Source organism: Condylura cristata, unplaced genomic scaffold (assembly GCF_000260355.1).
Source record: "Condylura cristata isolate star-nosed mole 26May11 unplaced genomic scaffold, ConCri1.0 scaffold00031, whole genome shotgun sequence".
In the NCBI taxonomy this organism is placed as follows: domain Eukaryota; kingdom Metazoa; phylum Chordata; class Mammalia; order Eulipotyphla; family Talpidae; genus Condylura; species Condylura cristata.
The window spans coordinates 25,193,008-25,214,565 of record NW_004567132.1 but is presented as its reverse complement, the minus strand read 5'-3'; the positions used below and the strand labels follow the sequence as shown (position 1 = coordinate 25,214,565).

Sequence of the window (21,558 nt, the reverse complement as noted above, 5' to 3'; positions counted from 1 at the left end):
TCTCCTGACCCGCCCGCTGCTCCCCTCAGCAGTGTACTTCATTGATCTGCCTGTTCTGCTCCCCGCTCTGTCTCTGGTGAAGCCTCTTGCTGCCCCTGCACCTCTGGACTGTACCCCAATTCTGCATGCATAAATAATCTTCAAAAAAAAAAAAAGGAATGGACTAATACACAGAACGGCATGGGTGAATATTTAGGGAATTATACCAAGTGGGGGAAAAAGGCAGTCTTGAAAGTCTTATATATATATAGCAAATCTTATAGACAAATTTTATAGAGATGGAGACCTAATTGAAGGATGCCAGGAATTAGAATAGTGAAGACAGAATGGTTATAGCTACAAAGGTGTAAGATGAGAGATCTTTGTGATGAAATTCTTCTGCGCCTTGATTATGGTGACCACCTTATTCTACATAGTTGCTAAAGTTGTATAGGAATAAGTTCACACATACATGTACACAAAGGAATAAGGGTAAGTAAAACCATAAAAACAATCAATTTGCTATATAGTATCAATCTTAATTCCTGGTTGTACTATTGTGCTCTACATGATCTCTCTGCTTTATTTTTTATAAATTGCATCGATAATTATTACAAAGAACATTTTTTAAGCTGCCCTTTGAAAATTAAGATAATGAGTGAGAAAGGCAACCATCTGTTTATATCCCTAATTATTACCTCTGTAGCCTTTTCTTTCTGTTTTCCCTGTTACCTAGTTAATTTTTCCCCCAGTGACTAATTCAGAGCTTTGTTTAATCCCCTTTTCTGTCCTCTTCATTTTTGCTATTAAATGATCACTAGGTTATCACTAGGTTATTTGTACCTACTGCAAGATTATTAAAAGCACATTTAATTATAGAAACATGATGTAGTTCTCAATCTTACAATTAATCTTCCTCATTGCCAAGAGCACTGTAGCTGTTGAGCACGCTCTAGTGGACAGCACGTGAGAAGTATAAACATTGTGCTTCTGTTGCTGCAGAAGACTCCATTACGTAAATCCTCTGAATCACCTTGCATGTTGAAATAAGTAAGGTGATTTTGCTGCTCAACTGCTTCTGGGTCCTCCTTGATTGAGAATCAGGTATTACTATTTTTTTTTAATTAATAATGGCTTAGTATAATTCACATAAGATCATACTTACCAAGAGAAGTAAAGGTATGAATATAAAGAAGACCACATAGCTTACTTAGCTTACTATTGATATATTTATTTGAAAGGAATAGTAACATGTCATTGGCGAGTATGATGTCTTAGGTCTTTTTATGCCCTCACACCTTAATATATACGATTCCATCTGCTTAGAATGCATTCAAGTTTCCAGTTCTACTTAGGTGTCAATCCCAGCTCCATTATGTGACTGTAAGGTATTTAACCTTTTGTTGCCTCAGTTTCCCTACCTATAAAATGGTGACAGTAATAATGCTTAACTCATAGAGGTATTATGAAGATTAAATTAATATATGTCAAATACTTAGAAAAGCATATGACATAATAAGTACTATATAAATATTAGCTACTGCATTTACTTATATGCATATTTCACTTAATTAGACTATAAGTTATTTGAGGGCAGTGTTAGTTATCTATTGCTAAATAACAAATTACTCAAAAACTTAGTGACTAAAACAACAAACACCGTCTTGCAGATTTTGTGGGTCAGGAATCCGGGAGTGACTATTGGGCCCTCTAGCTCAGGGTTTCTCATGAAGCTATAATTGAAGTATTTACTAGACCTGTTGTCATCTGAAGATTCAACTAGGCCAGGATCCCATGATGGTTGGTGGGTTTAAGGTCCCCGGGATGGGTGGACTGAAGCCTCAGTTGCTCAGAGGCTGTCCTCAGTTCCTTGCCCACTATGCTTCTCCAAGGGGCAACTCACAATATGGCCACTGACTTCTAGCAAGTGAGCAGTCAAGAGAGGGTGAGCAAGATAGAAGTCACCAATTTTTTTTTTTTAAGATTTGTTTATTCATTCATACAGAACTGAGGTACAGGCCAGAGATGTGGAGGGTGAGAGGATTCACCAGAGACAGAGTGGGGAGCAGAACAGGCAGATGATCAAAGTACACTGCTGAGAGGAGCAGCGGGAGGTCAGGAGAGGTCTGCCGCGCCATGTGGTCACCTCCGGGGCAGGCGGGGATCAAACTCATGCTACAGTGGCTTTAGCTTCTTAGTGCTGTGCTTTAGCCCGCTGCACCACCAGGGAGGGCCAGAAGTCACCAAATTTTATAACATTATCTCAGAACAGACATCCCTCACCTTTCTTGCATTGCATTTGTTAGAAGTGAGTCACTAGGTCCAGCCCACATTCAAGGTGAGGAGATGACACAAGAGCAGTCTGGAATCATTGGAGGCCATCTTGAAGGCTGCCTACCATTATTCACATTCTGGCCCAGTGATTCACTTTTTCCCACATGCAAAACACATTCATTGCCTCTCAAAGTCCCCAAAAGTCTCATCTCACTATATGCAGGGACTATGTCCTACTGATTTGTTACAGTCACCTTTACTTACTGGTATGAACAAAAGGAAAAAATAGAATTGTTTGTTATAAAAGAAAAGTATAGACTCTCATGTCACTAAACTTAAGCTATATAAATAACATTCTACAAACAAGTGTAATATAGAACAAGCCTTCTTAGTTATTGCTTTGAATTCCCTGATTTTTGAGGAATTTTATAACTACATAAATTTAAAACAATTATCATATTATTTCCATTTCCATGTTTGGGTTGAGTATGAATATATTTCATGTAATAAGAAGGTAAAGTCCAATCTTACATTCTAAATTCAGTAAACTCATTTATGATGTTTACCTACTCTGTTTACTATTGGCTTCTTGATCCCAAGGAATATAAATAATTTAAGCTCCTTTTTTTCCAACTCAGTCTCCTGATTATAACTGTCCAGTAAGATGCAACCAGCCTATCATGACATTGAAGCAGAACTCTTCTGCAAGGGTTAATATTAACATTAACCATAAATAGTATACATAAGGCCCACAGTTTCAGGTGTCCATTAGGGTCTTAGAATATATGCCCTAGATGAGGGACTTCTATAAAACATACCATGTCACCCCTTATTCTCTACCCTCTTCTCATGAGGCATATTTTCCCAAGGCATAAGCTATCTGCCTTAGAGCCTCTGGTTAGATCTGCAACAGCCTCCAGGAGTAGGACTTTTGGAGAAGAGGCAGGGGGAGGAATTTCCATTTATGAAGAGCTGAGTCTAGTGTTACGAAGGTGGTAACTCTGCTCAAAGCATTTTTTTAAAAAGATTTATTTATTTATCTATATAGAATTGGGGTACAGGCCAGAGGTACAGGGATGGTGAGGGGATTCACCAGAGACAGAGTGGGGAGCAGGCAGGCAGATGTACTGAAGTACACTGCTGAGGGGAGCAGCGGGCGGTCAGGAGAGGTCTGCTGCGCCATGTGGTCACCTCCCGGGCAGGTGGGAATGGAACTCATGCTAAAGTGGCTTTAGCTTCTAAGTGCTGTGCTTTAACCCGCTGTGCCACCAGGGAGGGGCCCGAAAGCATATGTTTTAATGGCATAGTAATCACAACTGATTTTCCTTGTTCCCAACCCAGTGGGTCAGAAAGCATCTTTTTCTCTTTTAAAACTTTGGGCTTTGGGCCCTCCCTGGTGGCGCAGCGGGTTAAAACACTGCACTAAGAAGCTTAAGCCACTTCTGCATGAGTTCGATCCCCGCCTGCCCCGGAGGAGATTCACATGGCACAGCAGACCTCTCCTGACGCGCCCACTGCTTCCCTCAGCAGTGTACCTCATCGGTCTGCCTATTCTGCTCCCCACTCTGTCCCTGGTGAATCCTCTCACCTCTGGCCTGTTCCCCAGTCTGTATGAATAAATAAATAAATCTTAAAAAAAAAAAAACAAAAACCTTTGGGCTTTTGTGATAACTTAATTGTATCACTTTTTCAAAACCAATGACCCTTCTTTTGTTATCTCTACCATTCTTATCACTAGCACAGCCCATATACATTCTTTATAACCCACTGCATATATAAGCAAACATAAAGGTACACATTCCTTGTAAACATAAAGGTACACATTCCTTGTAGCTGGTGTTTCTTCCAACTATACTTTTTCTGCTCTCCTTGATAGTTCTAGATGAGGCTATCACAACAGCAGTTAGCACATCACACAGATCATGTCCTTTGTTAATCAATTATCTCATAACTACTTCATGCTCTGAAGCCTTCCTCCTGAAGACAGACATTCCCTGCCAACTGGAAGCATACCTTCAAACAATTCTGGTCTCATTGCCAAAATAGTCAGTGACCAAAAGGGAAGAAAAGAAGATGAATCCAGTTAGAAAATGTTTGGCTAAAAATTCTGATTGTCCTGCTGGGCAATCTCTAGAATAGTCACTGCAGTTAGAGGAATGGAATTATTAGCCATGGCCACAACCAAGGACCAGATTATTATTTTTTTTAAAGTTTATTTTTACATCATTTTTCATCTCCATTGTAATCCCCACGGGTTTCCCATCACCAAATCACCCCTGTGCCACCACCATAGTCCCGTGCATTTCCCTCCCTCCCACCCCCCCATTTTTGATCCCATTCCCCACTCCACCCCCACAGAATGTCTCTGGTCTATGGTTGTTCATTATTTTTGTTATTTTCTCGCCTGGCCAAGGACCAGATTATTAACAGAAGAGGCTGCGGAGACAAAGACATCCTGAACAGAAAAGAACACTGGTTACTGTTTCAACTACCCAACTCTGAAGAAATCTATCTTCCTAGCCCTGGTAACCTTGAACTGCCTATCTGCATCCCAATTCACATGTCAAAACTCTTGTAATTATATTTGGCTTCTCACAAGCACAGAGAAACAAATGAATAAGAGTTTATTTTCTACTATGGGACTTGTCTTAAAGCAACAGCATGTGCACTGGCAGTGGGAGTTATAACTTCTTTAGAAAAGTACCCAAAATCTTTTCATCTTGTCCTTTGACCAAGCAGTTCTTATTTTTTTTTCTTTTAAGATTTATTTATTTATGCTTACAGAACTGGGGTAGAAGCCAGAGGTGTGGTGGGTGAAAGGGATTCACCAGAGGCAGAGTGGAGAGCAGAACAGGCAGATGTACTGAAATACACTGCTGAGGGGAGCAACGGGGGGGTCAGGAGAGGTCTGACCCCTGTGAATCAGCTCCCTGGCGGGGATAGAACTTGTGCTGCAGTGGCTTCCGAGAGCTTCATAATGTGGTGCTTTAACCCATTTAACCACTAGGGAGAGCCCTGCAGTTCTTTTTGGAAAATTTTTCCTAAGGAAATTATCAGTGATGATACTTTGTAGAAGCATGAGGTAGTGCTAAGAGGAAGGATGTCTTAAAGGAACTCTGCAGAGTCTTATGGACTCCACCCCCTACTCCAGTTTTCTGGACCCTACACCCTACTCCAGTGATTGGAAATTACAACTCCCAGCAGTACCAGGGAGAGAACTGCGAGGACCCAAGGGCGGAGCTAGCAGGAAATCTGGGACATTTGGGGGATAAATTAGGGCACAATTGCATCTCTCACTCTCTAGCTCTGGAAACGGCTCCCCGGACCACGTGACACGGTGTGTACACTTACTTTGTATCCCGCTCTCTTTCCCTGGGTTGTTTCCTATTCCTTTCCCCTTTTGTAAATAAACCCGTTATTGACCCTTTTGTGTGTGCCTGCAGTGTAACTGAATTGTGAGCACACAGGTGAGGCCCCACAGACAGGTGGCCCAGTCCACTCTGGGCTACCCTGTAACAGTAGAACCAAAGATAGTAAAGTCTTTAAAATTTTGAATAATTGGAAATGTCCAAAATTATAGGATTGATTAAGTAGATAGGTACATATCTATTCAAAGATTAATGATATTGGGGCTTCCTTGGTGGCAGCAATATGAGGCAATCTGAGCAACTAAGCACAAGTTTGATCCCCGGCCCCAGAGGTGACCCACGTGGCACAGCAGACCTCTCCTGTCTCACCTGCTGCTCTCCTCAACAGTGTATTTCAGTTGCTCTGCCTGTTCTGCCCCCCACCCCTCTTTTGTCTCTGGTGAATCCTCTAAACTTCCTACATCTCTGGCCTGCATCCCAGCTCTTATATGCATAAATAAATTAATTTAAAAAGAAAAGCTATTGCAGAAATGCATCAACCAAAGTGAAAATATTTTAAGTGAAGAAATGAATATATTTCATGAAGAAAGTAATTTATCTTAAAATGTAAATATGCCATTATTTCACTTTTGTTTCTTCTTACAAGGTATATTAAAAGTCCTGGACTTTTTCCATGATGCCAGAATACAAGTGTTATGAAAGCCACAGCTAAATCTATGCCAAAATGGGAAAGGCAAAGATTCATTAAAATTGTCATCACTGTGGCACACAGGTGATTTGGTGATGGGAAGCCCACAGGAATTACAGCTGAGGTGGAAAAAGGCACAGAATGATGTAAAAATAAACTATTGTATTATTTAAAAAAAAAAATAGATACTAAGTAATTCACCCAGACACTACAGGGCATCTTTGAAATTAAATTTATTTGATTTCTGTGCTCTCATCTGAAGTTTCACCTTTAAAATGAGCAATGGGAGTTAATAAATAGCAGAGCCCAGAACTGATGGCTCCCATTCCTGTCATTCACTAAGATTCGCCTAATTCCTGACAAAAGGGAAAATAGTGATGTAGTTATTCAAACATAGGCCCCGTTCTGTTAAGCTGGACCTCTCAAAGAGGGCATCTATAAGGAGGCCCTACACAAAAACATCAGCAAGGAGTTCCATCTCGCCATAAATGCACATGTGAAAGCACAGAAGTTCCCATTTTTACACCCCACTTTCAAGACTGCATTGCAGTATTTTATCTCCAAATGTATAAGTAAAAAAAAAAATTAATAAAAACTTGTGGGCTGTGGAAGGAGTCATGCCTAGTGAAATAAGCCAGAAAGAGAAAGAAAAAAAACAGATGTTTTCACTCATAGCAGAAACACAAAGGACCAGGCGGAAAAATAATAATGAACAACTATATACCAGAGACATTTTATAGGGGTGGAGTGGGGAATGGGATCAAAAGTCAGCAGAGGGAAGTGCACGGGACGATGGTGATGGCACACGGGTGATTTGGTGATGAGAATCCCATGGGGATTACAACTGAGATGGAAAAGGGCACAAAATTATATAAAAGTAAAACTTGCAGGCTGAAAATGTAAAAAAAAAGTCATCACTGGACATGTAGATCCACTACTACTGCTATTTGAGCAGATCCACTACTACTGGTCATCTGATCTACTGGTGTGGTAGGACAGAGAAAGAATCATTGAAAAATTTGAGGAGGCTACTGACATGGGAAAGGACCCAAGTATGCTTGGGTCTTATATAAACTGAAAGGTGAATGTAGCATCAACATAAATATCTCCCCCCATGGAAATTTGAGAACAGCAAGTTTTATGTGACCACCATTGATGTCCCAAGATGCAGTGACTTTACCAAAAACATGATGCAGGTACATATCAGGCTGACTATGCTGCCTATTGTTGCTACCTGCATTGTCGAATTTGAAGCAGGTTTCTCTAGAAATGGGAAGACTTGTAAGCATGCCCTCTGGCTTACACACTGGATGGGAAACAACTAATTGTTGGTGTTAACAAAATGGGTTCTACTGAGCCACCCTGCAGCTAGAAGAGATACAAGAAAATCATTAAGGAAGTTAGAACCTACATAAGGAAATTAGACTACAACCCTGACTCAGGAACATTTTTGCCAATTTCTGGTTGAAATGGGGACAACATGCCAGAGCCAAGTGCTAACATGCCTTGGTTCAGAAAATGGAAAGTCACCCATGAAGATGGCAGTACCAGTGAAATCATGCTACTTGAAGCTCTGATGCATCCTGCCCTCAATTCATCCGGCTGCCAAGATTTTGTGCCCAGCCCTCCCTCCAGGACACCTATAAGACTGGTTGTATTGGGACTGTCCCTTTGGGCTGAGTTAAGATAGGTTCTCAAGCTTGGTATCGTGATCACCTTTGCTTCAGTCAATGTTACAACTGAAGTCCAGACTGCTGAAATGCACCATGAAGTTCTGTCTTCCTAGAACAATGTAGACTTCAGTCAAGAATGTGTCTGTCCCAGGTGTTCTCTATGGCAAGGTGACTATGGCAGCAAAAATGACTCACCAAGGGAATCAGTTGGCTTCACAGCTTAGGTGATTATTCTAATCATCCAGCCCAAATCAGTGCTGGATGATACACACCGATGCTGGTACACACAACTCACAGCTCACATTGTTTGTGAGTTTGCTGAACTGAGGTGATTTGTCATTATTCTGGAAAAAATGTTGGAAGATGGTCCCAGATTCTTGAAATCTGGTGATGCTATTATCATTGAGATGGCTCCTGGCAGGCTCATGTGTGTTGAGGGTTCCTCTGACTATCCTCCTCTAGTACCGTGTTGCTGATCATGATATGAGACAGGCAGCTGCTGTGGGTGTTATCAGAGCAGTGGACAAGATAGTACCTGGTGCCAGCAGGGCCACCAAGCCTTCTCAGAAGGCTCAGAAAGCGAAAGAAATACCTGCTTACTACCTGCCACCCCAGTCTTAATCAGTCTCTGAATTGTTTGAATTGGCTTAATTAAGTTTAATAGTAAAAAACTGCTTAATGACAGCATCATAAAAACCCTTAGACGGTGAATGCTTTCTTAAACATCGTGTTTGGTATTTGTTTGTGGCCATTTTATTAGTTTTTAAAATAAGTTCATTTTAATGGAAACACCAAAAATCAGTCACAGGATTTTGAGACTCATTAAAACAAAGTTGAATGAGGGGGAAAAAAAAGTTTTAGAAGGAAATACACTAAGCCATTAATAGATAGGTGGGGTTATTAGGCTTCCATGTATAGATACAGGTCTTGCTTTTATGATTTGTCATGTGGCCAGATTAATGCTCAGTTTAGAACTAGCTATTCCCTATTGAGGCAACATCCTTCTTTCTACAAAACCCAGTGCCCTGGCTGGTGCAGAAAGGTACTATTCCCTGTGAGAATGCCAGTTATTATTACCTGTAAATTGTATAATGGTTCTTTATCTGGCTTTGGATAATTTCCTCATGTACACACACTGATCAATCTTCAATGAACTTCCTCTGCACATTTTCAGAGTCTCTCTGTGTAACTTTTTCCTTCTTGGTAACTCTATAATTCTGCAGATCTATCCCCTATTGTCTTCACATACTCTGAATTCTATTTCCTCCATTCAGGGAGACCACCAGTCTCTGTCTGGATTCCCCCTCCATGTCATTGCTTTGAAATCTCTCTACACAGCAAGTTGAAAGAAGGAATAACCCATTTACATACAATTGCATAACTAAATGTGTAAGGATATGTAAGCATTTCAGAGCTGTGTACTTAGACTGGGGTGGGTATTATGAAAAAGTGGTTATCACCTTTCAAAACTGGCTGTGGCTTAATGGACAACACTGACTTGAGTTAATCTCAGTGGAGGAAGAAGAGTACATTTCAAAGCTAGACATCAGCTTCAGAAAAGGTTATTTCCCAGGGGGTAATACCATTAGCTGAGATGTCAGAGACAGGAGAAAACAGGGATCTAAGGTAGCTTTATCGAAAGGAGAAGCACAAAAGGTGGAGCTCAAAATTAACGATACTTCTGAACTGGACAGATAAGAGATATTCCAAAAAAAATGACTTAAAGAAATGCTAGCATAGAAATGGGAATGAAAATAGGACATCAGGCCCTCCCTGGTGGCACAATGGGTTAAAGCACAGCACTGTGAAGCAATCCACAGTCACTGCAGCTTGAGTTCGATTTCCCGCCAGGAAGGTGACCCACATGGCAGACCTCTCCAGACCTGCCCGCTGCTCAGCAGTGTATTTCAGTCAATCAGCCTGTTCTGCTTCCCACTCTGTCTCTGGTGAATCCTCTCATCCCTGCACCTCTGCACTGCACCCCGGTTCTTATATGCATAAATAAGTAAATCTTAAAAAAGAAAGTAGAAGATCAGGTGTGGAGACATTTTTAGAAAGATTCTGGAGAACTAGGTGTTACATTCGATGTGGCCTATGAAGAAGAATGAAAAGTCAGAGTTAACTTTGATATTCAGAATTTTATCCACACTGGAGGAAGTTTATGAGGATAGTTCTCCATGGTTGACTAGCTCAACACATTGCTGACCAACTGGGGTCACTAAGCAAAGAGCAAGCAATGTGTGGAGACACATTTAATTCTTGTAAGGCTGACTTGCAAAACTCTATCTTAAAATATCTACAAATTTAGCTAAAAATCTCCATTTGAGAATTTTCCTCTACATAAAACATCTCCTAGTGGTATGCATATATGTGATTTTTCAAAAAATTCTGCTGTTATTTGTGACCCCAGGTTATTAAATTTTGGGGGAAAAATTTCCCAACTTTTTTTTTTTTTAAGATTTATTTATTTGTGCATACAGAACTGGGGTACAGGCCAGAGGTATGGTGGGTGAGAGGCTTCACCAGAGACAGAGTGAGGAGCAGAACAGGCAGATCGATGAAGTACACTGCTGAGGGGAGCAGCGGGAAGGTCAAGAGAGGTCTGCCTCCCTATGTGGTCACCTCCAGGGCAGGTGGGAATCGAAAGCCACTCATGCGGGAAGTGGCTTTAGCTTCTTAGTGCTGTGCTTTAACCCACTGCGCCGCCAGGGAGGGCCAATTTCCCAACACTTTTAACTTTGACTGTTATCAGTCAGTGCTCATTTCTACATGGAACATTTCTAGGTCTTTCTCTTACTTGTTTTCAGAACAGTTAGAATACCTCTAGGTCTTTCTCTTAGTGGCTCCTAGAAGAATTGGTCAGAATACATAAATGTCCACCTGAAAGACTGATGAAGAAAGATAAATTCTTCTCAGAGTAAGGGACAAGTTAGGTTCTCCATATATACTTGAAGGCTCCTTTCATTCAACCACCACAACTTCAATTCATATGTGCTGTATGCCAGACAGTCCCCTACCTGCTTTTCATGGGTTAATACTTGATACTTGTATAAATTTTGTGAAATAGACACAAATATTCCCTATTTTAGAGATGATGACCTGAGACACAGGGAGATTAAATAATCTATGATGCTCTGCCCCAATCAAAGGCAAATCTAAAGACTTCTTGATAAATAGTTTAATTAGGAAAAAGATCTCAGGGGCAAAAGTAAGAGACTGAGGGAGTAAAATGGAAACAAAGACAACTACATGGATGCATATGGGTTAGTCAGCACTGAGGAAAACTGGCTACTTGATTTTCTGAGATGTATCCATCCAGGGCAAACAGAAAATATATTTACCCTCAGCTATGCGTGGCTCCCACCCCCAATCAAAGCTTAGCCCACAATACATAAGGTGAGAAACTGCCCAGCTGTACCTGAGTGAGAGCTGAGCAAAGTCCTGTTCTCACAAAGCATGTGAGAAAAGCTCAGGACAGAAATCAAGAAGCATGTGGCTTATGTGGAGCCAGACCCTCACCTACAGCCAAAACAAGAAGTGAGAATGAGAGTTTTTGAATTGCACTGAGGTGTCCTGCTCCAGGCCACCCACTAGTATGTGAAAGAGCTAGGATGTGAATGCAAAGCCCTATGGGAGCTCTGGGCAAGAACAGGATATTCTATTGTGTGCACTCTTACTAATTTTGTGACTCTGGCAAGTTACTTTCCTGACTTGTAAAGTAAAAGCAGATCTTGTTCCAAAATCTGAAAACAGCCTCAGGCCTCGCTGACTGTCAAAGTTCTTATCAAAGCACAGATTTTAATCTGTTCTTGGAAATTTGGCTCTGATAAACACCAGATAACTCTAGAGAAAATAATGCAGAACTAGTCATCCCTATACTTATTGCACAAGTCTTTGAACAAGGCACTGTTCTGAATGTTGGAGAGAGAGTGGTGAACAAGTCAGGTAACAGCCCTATCCTTCAGAATCAACCTTATAGTTGTGGGACACCAGGGAATACACAGGTATAGGTATTAATTAAAGATGGTAATAAGTGCTATGGAAGAAAGAAAACAGCCATGTGGGCTGCTGCACAAGGCAGCTCACAGAAGACAGCTGTCCTTCACAGTGTGCCAGAGAGAGAGTAAGAGAACACACCCCAATGAGAAACCCCTACTCTTTGTAGCCCTCACCTCCACTGTATTCTGTTTGCTAAACACAAAGCACTCAGTTCAACCCCTACTCTAAGGGAGGCGATTACACAAAGATGTGAATATTAGAAGGCAGGAATCATCAGGGCCACTTTGACATTGCACCCTACAAAGAGCTGGAAGAGTGTTGAAGTCAGGACAAAGAGAAAATGCAAAGGTCCCCATTGGGGGAACCCCTAGATGTGTTTGAGGAAGAAAGAGTACACTGATGGAGGTAGAATTATTGACTAAACATGAAAAAATAGTAGGATATGAGATAGCCGTGCAAAACTGAAAATAAATTTCGGTTTTATCCTAAGTGTAGGGTGGAAGCCAGTAAAGCATTTTAAGCAAGGAATCAGAGGCATTTCCAGTCCCATGACTTTTCATGGGCATTTCCAGCCCTATCATGACTTGATGGAGCAAATGTAGAGGGTGTAAGAAATGTACACTTCAAATTTGCAATTTATGATAAATTTGTCTAATTTATCTACATATAAACTAAATCTGTGTATGAAATATTCTTCTTTGCTAAGGCATAGTCAACATACAGTAACAGATACATAATTTTTTTCCCATTTGGGCCTCACCATGAAAATGTCACTTCCTGTCTGTTACATTAGCTAGTGAAAATCATATGCCCACACCTAACTCCATGGAGGCAGAAAAGTGCATTCTTACCAGAAGCCTGAAGAGAGGCAGTTAAGTATTTGTGAACAGTCCTAATGACTGCCACTCTCAGTAGTAAGCATACTTTTTTTTTTAAGTTTACTGTAAATCATAGAAGAAAGATGAAGAAGTCATGACTTCCTTTCCTACATCTGTTTTCTTCATGTATAATTTAAAACATTTTTTAAAATGTAAACTCATTTGTTTTGTTCTTATTAGACTCTATAATGAGTTGGTCAAAAATGTTAAAGCAAAAACACTGCGGCATAGAAAAATGTTAGTATCTTAAAGTATAAAAAAAAAATCTCTTTCACATGAGTATGGAAAAAAGATATTTTACTTCTTTATCTATCAAGTGGCAGGTTGCGTAACAATAGACCCTACCTCACTGCTAGCAGGACTTCCAAAACACACATGTCTACTATATTAATTTTTTACTTTTTTAAAAAATAGATTTATTTATGCATACAGAACTGGGGTATAGGCCAGAAGTGAGAGAGGATTCACCAGAGACAGAGTGGGGAGAGAACAGGCAGACTGATGAAGTACACTGCTGAGGGAAGCAGCAGGTAAGACAGGAGAGGTCTGCTGTGCCATGTGGGTCACCTCTGGGGTGGGGATCCAACTAGTGCTAAAGTGACTGTGACTAGCTTTGTAGTGCCGCACTTTAACCTGTGGTGACACCAGGGAGGGCCCTATTTTTTTACTTTTTATGTGTACTTTTAAATATTTCTAGTTTTTAAAAAAAGACTTAATTATTTATGCATACAAAATGGGAGTAAAGGCCAGAGGTGCGGGGGTGAGAAGATTCTCCAGAGAGAGTGAGCAGCAGAACGAGCAGATCAAATGAAATACACTGCTGAGGGGAGAAGCAGGTGAGACAGGAGAGGTCTGCCATGCCATGTGGGTCACCTACCTGGCCGGGGATAGAACTCATGCTGCAGTGGCTGTGATAGCTTCATAGTGCTGTGCTGTAACCCACTGCACCACCAGGGAGGGCCCTATTTCTAATTTTTTAAAGAAAAATAAGCACCTTGATTAAAAGTGGGCTAAGATGTAGGCAATTCACAATAGAGAATATATATGAACAATAAACATGTGGAGTAAGGGAAGAAGTACCTTATTATCTAGAAAAGTAATTTAAATCAAATAGCAATGGGAAGCCATTTCAGATGTAAAAATGGCAAATATTTTAAAGAATGAAAACACTCAGTACTTCTGAAGGTATTAAACCAGCATTAATTGCAGTAGAATAAATAATTGGTACCAAACTTGTTCATTGTGTGAGAGTGTTGAGATTATCCCTATTTTTAGTTTTTTTTTCTGTTTATATTATTTTTTAATAATAAATATGGACTGCTTTTGTAGCAAAATACAACCTTTCAAATGAAAACAATACTGCTATTTTGACAGTTTTTCATTCTTTTCTTATCCATGCTAACCAAATCCAGTTTTTCATCTTTCCGTACAAGACCTATTTTCATTCTGAAATTGAATTTATCAAGGTTTTCAGGACATCCCTGACTTTTTTCTATGTTCTTAATTCAACTGAGTTTACTTTCTGAGTTATTCTACCATGTTACTTTTGCATTTTTGAAAGATGCTTTTCTGGTTTCTCTTTTAAATAATGAAGTTTTACTTGCATTACACTACACCTAAGGCATCCACTAGCCAGAATGACATCTCAAATCACCTTCATGTTCACTGTGTTCTTTTTGTCCAAAAAAAAAAAAAAAAGGCATGTTAAGAACTTCTAAGTACTCCTCTGTGCCACAGCAAAGATATATGCTCATCCCATCTGTGATTACATACATATATGTGTGAACATCAATTTGCATAAAATACGAGCCAGTTGATGGGGCTCAGTGCCTTGTAAGCTTTACTTCCTTAAGTCCTCTCAGCAATCTTTTGATTATTGTTATTTTTTTCTATTTTACAGATAGGACTTACAGCAGGGCTGTAACATGTCAGAGAATAGCTGCTAACGTAGGAGTTGAGCCTTGCGGATGGAGTGCAGAAGGGAAGCAGGTTATGTACAGAAATAAAACTATGTGCAAGGCAACCTATGAGAAATGCCACAGATAAAAACCACTGCTTTCAATAATTCAGTCCCACATGATCGGCTTCACGGGTAAGTAAACTGAGCAATGGCCCAGGACTCAAGTTCAGATGGACCCGTGCACTTGGAGTTGAATGTTTGCAGTTGTTGTCTTGAACTTCTAAATATTGTTTACTTTGAATCTGTGCTTTGTCAGTGAAGCCCAGTGAGCCCTGGAACACGTGCCAAGTCGCAGGACCTTCTGCTCACACAAAGTCAGGCTGCTGTCAGCGCCTCACCTCCTGGCTGCCAGCACTCCACCTCCTTGGCAGCAGGCTCTCCACTGCCTGCCGGTGCCTTGTCCGGCCTCTCCTCTGAGTCTGCCCTCCCCACAGTGACCCCTGCTGCCTTTCACCCTGGGGGCCGCCCACTTTCTTCCTCAGTGGGGAGATTCAGGGATCCAAGTTTTGCAGTTGCCCCGTGCCCACAGTGTGGCCCCAGGCTTTGGTCTGGGGAGGTTTGTGGCCTGGTGTGTGCACCCTGGGGCACCAGGAAGGAGGGCATGGCAGCAGCTGCCCTTGCCAAAGCTGGAAGCACCACAGTTGTTTTGCAGGGAGACTTACTGGGGACAGCCCTCTCACCCACACCTAATCTAGGTACTGAGCTTGTCTTGGCAATCAGGTTGTAGTTCTTTTGGGGCCTACTATCTACTTCGTGATGGTCTGTGCCTGGACAGAGGGGACCCCAGTGCCGTTGAGGCCCTGCACTTATCCTTTGACCCAAGGGAGCACTATGCTAAATAGCTGTTTTTTTATTCGCAGAAATTAACTGCTGTATTTCCCCATATTTTTTTCTTTTTGCTCTTAGTTGGGTAACATTGGTTTACAACACTTCTATTATTAGGGGAATGGGGCCACATTTCCTTAGATATATGTTACCACCTCACCCCCCCATCGAAATACCCATACTCCTTTACCAAAGCCCTTTGAACCCCTCCCCCTTGGTCAACATCTCGTCCCTCCCTCTCCCTCTAGCAGCATTAATTTTCAGTCAAATTTCTATGTTTTTGTTGTTGTTGTTGTTTAGTTTTGCCAGTCTTTTTCTTCTATATTCCACACATGAATAAAATCATCACAGTATATGATTTCTCTTCTGACTTTTTTCACTTAGCATAATCCCCTTCACTTTCACCTATTGCAAATGGCAAGCTTTTATAGGTATATATCTATATAGATATATCTGTATATATATTAGTAGTTTTATACTGTGTATCCACTAGTCTGTCAAAAGACATTTAGGTTGTTTCCATAACCTGGCTATTGTTAAGTAATGCTTCAGTGAACATAGGGGTGCACATATCCCTTCAAATTAGTGATTTTGTATAAACAACAAACTTTAAAAGATCATGACAGGTCAAGAGAGCAAGCAGGAAAGAGAAGCTTTAAATGGTACCCATAATGGTATTTTCCCCATGCTCTTTGAACAAGTGGTGTGCATTTTCATCTTGGTATGGGCAGGGAATTTATGTGACCAGCCCCATTGTCCTTTGATCAGCCCATGTGTCATTCTAGCTTCAGATGGCCAGAGGGAACAGTTTGCTTCAGGAGGAAATGTGACCGACTTGCTTACTCCACCCATATTTACCTTTGTGTTCAAGTGTTTATACACTGTCCTGCTACTTGCTGTTCCTGGTGCTGGAAGCTGACCCCACTGCCAAGTGCTGTCTGACTGCATGACCAGAAAAGGCTGTTTATTATATAAACGGATCTGCCCCCAGGTGCATTCCTGTCAACTTTATTGAAAGCCACTTTCTATAGGTATCTCTCTGGTAGAAAGAGGTTCCTCCTTTTGAAGATGCTAACTTGAGTGCCAAATAGGTCTCTAAATCTTCTGGCCAGTGCTTATTCCTGCAGACAAGACATAAATGCATGGGAAGAAGCAGTGTGGTAACAATGCTGTGGTGACAACCCCTAGGGTCATCTCCACAGCAGGACAGGATGAACAGTTCTGGCAGCCAGAGCGGGGCGGCATGTTCTTGGAGAAGACACTCTTGAGCAAGTCTGATTTTATCATAAAAACAATGTAGTCAGATATGTAGTTTCAAGCCCGAGGCCTGAATCTTAATGCTGCTCTTTTAATGACCATAAATGCTTAGTCAAATCAGCTATAAATTACCTAATTGTACACTGTCCAATAGTACATCTTCAAAATATAACTAATTTGTCTAATAATAAGTAAATAGGTCATACACATTTTAAATTAACTTTAACTCTTTAGCAGATATTCAGAAAGGAGGCTCATGCAGGGATAGGACATTATGGAAGGAAAAGATAAAAGAAGGGGGATAAGAAAAGCTATGGACAGAGAGAGGAGAAACCTGAGGGACAGTAGGTTTGGAATGCTATGTATGTGCTACCTGCATCACCTCAGCGTGTGTATCTGGCAAAGTGCTCCCAGGAGAAATCACTGAAAGTTGAGCTGCTCTAAGTCAAAGGTTCCGCATGACATGTTTTTAATTATTGGCTACTAGTGAAATTAACATTTATGTCCCTGAAATGAAAAATATTAAATATGTATATGTACTGGAGGTGGGTTCCACAGAATGCACACAGCTCTATTGTAGAAATAAAATAGAAGCAAAGGATGAGAACAAATCCCAGGGGCCACAGGATCTGCTCCATGTTCTTGGATCTGTCCTCTGGGCCCACCTCTCTCCCTGGCCATCTATTCTTGAGTCTGTTTAAAAGAGGCTAAGCCTGCGTGGCCTGTGCACATCACTTATTACCCACCTCCTCCTGGCCACAATTCAGTCACTTACACAATCAAACTGCAAGAAAGATTAAAAGCTATCTCTGTGAAAAGTCTGTCTAGACTCCCGAGGAAAGGAAATGGAGTCATATTCTCTCTGCCACACTCAGCAGTTGGTGCTCCAGTTTCATAATTTCATTTGGTGACTTGGCTTCTTCTTATTCATAGTTCATAACTGTGAGTTCTTTGGAAGTTCTTAGAGAGGAAAGAGGGATTTCTGTAGGGTAAATAGCCAGGACCTAGTCATTCACTGAAAGGATCAAGTAATCTTTTCTCCTGGACTGTTTACTTTCTTCAGAGAAGAATCTTTCCTGGGTAATTAAAGCCAAGAATTATCAAGCCTCTAACAAGAAAGGCAAAGTCTGAAATAAACAGATAGAAAATGAACAGACAGAAAATGAAAAGGGAATACAAACTGTAAAAGAAACACCAGGGAGAAAACACTACTTATATCTTTTTAAAAATCAGCTTTGGAGTTTCAATATCTCATTACTAGCAGTTGCAGATAAGTGAGAAAATGGACAGCGGGAATTATCAGAGAATCACCCAGAACTGAAAGTCATGAGTTGCCATATTGAAAGGCAACTTAGCACAATGAAAGGAAAGAGACTTGCACATCATCATAGAAGTTCAGAACAACAAAAGAAGTTGCGAAAAGAATAACATAGAGTCCCCTCCCTGGTGGTGCCATGGGTTAGGGCGCAGCACTGCAAGCGGGCAGCAGTGCTTGGGGGGTGACCACATGGCATGGCAGATCTCTCCTGACCACCCGCTGCCCCCCTCAGCAGTGTACTTCTGTCCATCTGCATGTTCTGCTCACCACTCTGACTCTGGTGAAGCCTTTCACTGTCCCTGCATCTCAGGCCTGTACCCCAGCTCTCTATGCATAAATAATCTCTAAAAAAAAAAAAAAAGAATAACATAGAAGAAAATTGTATCTTCAATAAAATAGAAGAGCTAAAGAGCTTACAGAGAAAATAAGCAAATCACCACACAAGTCAGAATGTAAGGGATAAATGACTTCAAATTTCTCAAGGGAAATGATTTCCAATTTTGAATTCTATAGTTGGTCAAACTATCAACCAAACAGCTACAGGGTAACTGAAAATAACTCTTAAATGCTTTAAGAAAAAAATAGACAATGTATAGGAAAGACATAATAAGCAAATATGGTAAATAAAAAGCATTTGGCAAATCAGTGAAGAGGAATAAAATGGTTTTGATGATATTCTTGCAAGTCTTCTCTAATTTTGAAAGCAGGTCTGTCTGGGGCAGTTCTATATTATATTTGATTATCTGGCAAATTTTTACTACCATTACCCTCTTTAAGTCTCAAAATCATACTAATATGGATGAAGTCCATAAATGTTGGCACTTTTTAAGATGTGTATGGGTAGTACTTTCATTTAAAAAAAAAGGAAATAAAAAGAAAGGGCTCTATAGGCCCTAAATAAAATAATCCTATTTCATTAAAGTCTGTTGAAGACTTCAATTTTCTTTCTTTAAAGTCAATTCATTTTTTAATGAAATACAAGCACTATGCCTGTTTTAAAGCTTTTTTTTTTTTTTACATTCACTACCTCATTCATTATAATAGCTTCATGGGATAAAAATGGGATTCCATTTTACAGATGATAAAAATGAGGTTCTGAGTGGTCTTGTGACTTCCTAACAAGGTGACATAGCTAGAAGATACCTGAACACTCAAGGCTAGACCCTATAATAATGTTTCCCAATTTCTTGCCATATTATTAAATGATAAGGCATTTAAGCTCTCCCACACAGAATCTGAGATGTAAAATCAAGATTCCAGATTAACAACTTCACTGTTTGAAAAATAGTTTACAAAAAACTATGAATAATTTGAAAATCCTCTTCACACACCTTTTTGTATACTGTGTCCTATTATAGCCTCAGGATAATCATCCTGAAGTGAAATTACTGTGTTGAAAACACACATTCCATAGGCCTTCTAATTCACATTGAATTGCCCTCCTGAAAGAATTGTACATTTCCATCAATAAGCCTATAAACGCCCTCTTATACCCCCTCCGCTCTGTGTTAGTTTATCAGTGCTGTTATCTTAAGAGTTAAACCTTTATGGAATGAGGCAAGAGATCGGGGTGGGAGGCCAACCAACTTGTCAGCTGAAAAAAACAACAATCGTCAAAAGTCTTTTTTAATATCATTTGCGTACCTCCCACACTCTAATATTTTTTTCATTTTGCAGTTCTATTCTGGCTAGTTCCATTCTCAGCATACACCCCAACTTTCCCCACCTGTACTCCTTTTATATTACGTGTGTTTGCATCTGTCTTTCTTCTCTAGTATGTACATTCCTTTGTGGATGGAATGACTTCATCTTATCTGTCAAGGTTTGGATAGTAATATTACCCAGTGTGGAGGTCATTGTGACATGACCAAGCTTTCTGAAATTTCAAAATCAAGCTTATTAGAATGAACTGTTTAAAGCAGTCTCCCACAAGGATCTGCTAGCGTTGGAAACAAAGCCACATTGAAGCTAGCTAGGACTGAAGAGCAGAGGCCAAGAGCGGATTGTACACTCCTATACCTCCTCCTCTGATTCCTTCTCTACTCCCTGGGCCCAGTTCCTCCAATTCCTCCACCACTAGCTGCCTAAATCTTTCACTCTTGGCAAGGACATTTGGCAGCTTCTCCCACTTCAAGTTTCTCTTGCAACTCCTTTTTTCCCCCGTTTGATCAACGAGGCTGGAAGAAGTCAGCCTTGTTTAGTTTATGGATGCAACGCCTCTCTCCCACAAGACTGACACACAGGTGGGCCTTAAGAATATGCTCCAGTTGGAGTTAAATGAATATAGAGCCAGGACCAGGAACTGTTTGCAAGCCCACATTACTCCATATTAAGTTCCTCTTGCTAGCAATGCCTGTACATAGAGAGGATAGTCTCTCTCACACACACATACACACACACGAAACTTTGCACCTGAACATAAAACACTCAACAACCTTCAGTGTCTGACTTTTAATACCCCTGAGACAGAAAGGGGTGGAGGAGGAGTGATTGTAACAGGCAAGGACAACTGAACCTAGACCTAATAACCCTTTCTGCCACACCCCTTCAGCACACACACACACAGACATGCACACTATGTTCTCACCTAGAGATGGAAAATTGTTTCCTGGATTTCAACTCTTATCCACTCAAACCAACTGTGCCCAAATTTTTCCACTTCACCAGGACCCAGCATAAAGGAGCTCTTATATTTAATCGATTTTAAGAGTCATCAATTGCCCTATTTTTACCACGCCCCCCCCCAAAAAAACAACAAAGTGCCACAGTCTAAGGTCCACACCAGACACATCTAATTACTAAACATCTAAGCGCAAAAGGAAAGGGAGCGAAGACTCGGAGAGGCACTCTGCGAGCTGTTCGCAAGACAGGCAAGGCCGCAGCTCCGCACCTGTTTGCCGCCGGGGGGACTCAGCAGCCCCTTCACTGTCAGCACCCCTTTCCCGCACCTCGAGTGGGGCGGGCTCTCCCCGTGGCCCCGCCCCGGCCCCGCCCCCCGCCGACGTCAGTTGTTATGTCTCGATTCGGGCCCGGACCGCAGCTGATCTGCTTGGGAGGCGACGGCCGCGGCCTCTGGAGGTGGCGGGGGCGTCCGAGACGGCGGCTGGAGCCCGAGCCGCCCATCCGAGCCGGGCGGGCGTCGCGTGGCCGGGAGGCCGCTGGGTAGCCGCCGCGGGGAGCCACTTCAGGCCTATTTTCGCTTTTTTCCTTCGGGACCGTCGCTCGGCGCGTCCCATTTCCCTCTGCGGAGACCGCGACGCCCCCTCCAGAGCCGGGCCGCGGTTCCCGCCCGCGGGAGAGGCACCGCCCGCGGCCCCAGCGAATCTGGAGCGGCCGCCG

At 41.4% G+C, this 21,558-nt stretch overlaps 1 pseudogene; it reads left to right on the top strand.

Moving 5' to 3' along the window:
• LOC101619095 overlaps positions 1-8,603 on the top strand; it is a 22,022-nt pseudogene extending 13,419 nt beyond the window's left edge.
• Positions 8,604-21,558: the final 12,955 nt, after the last annotated feature.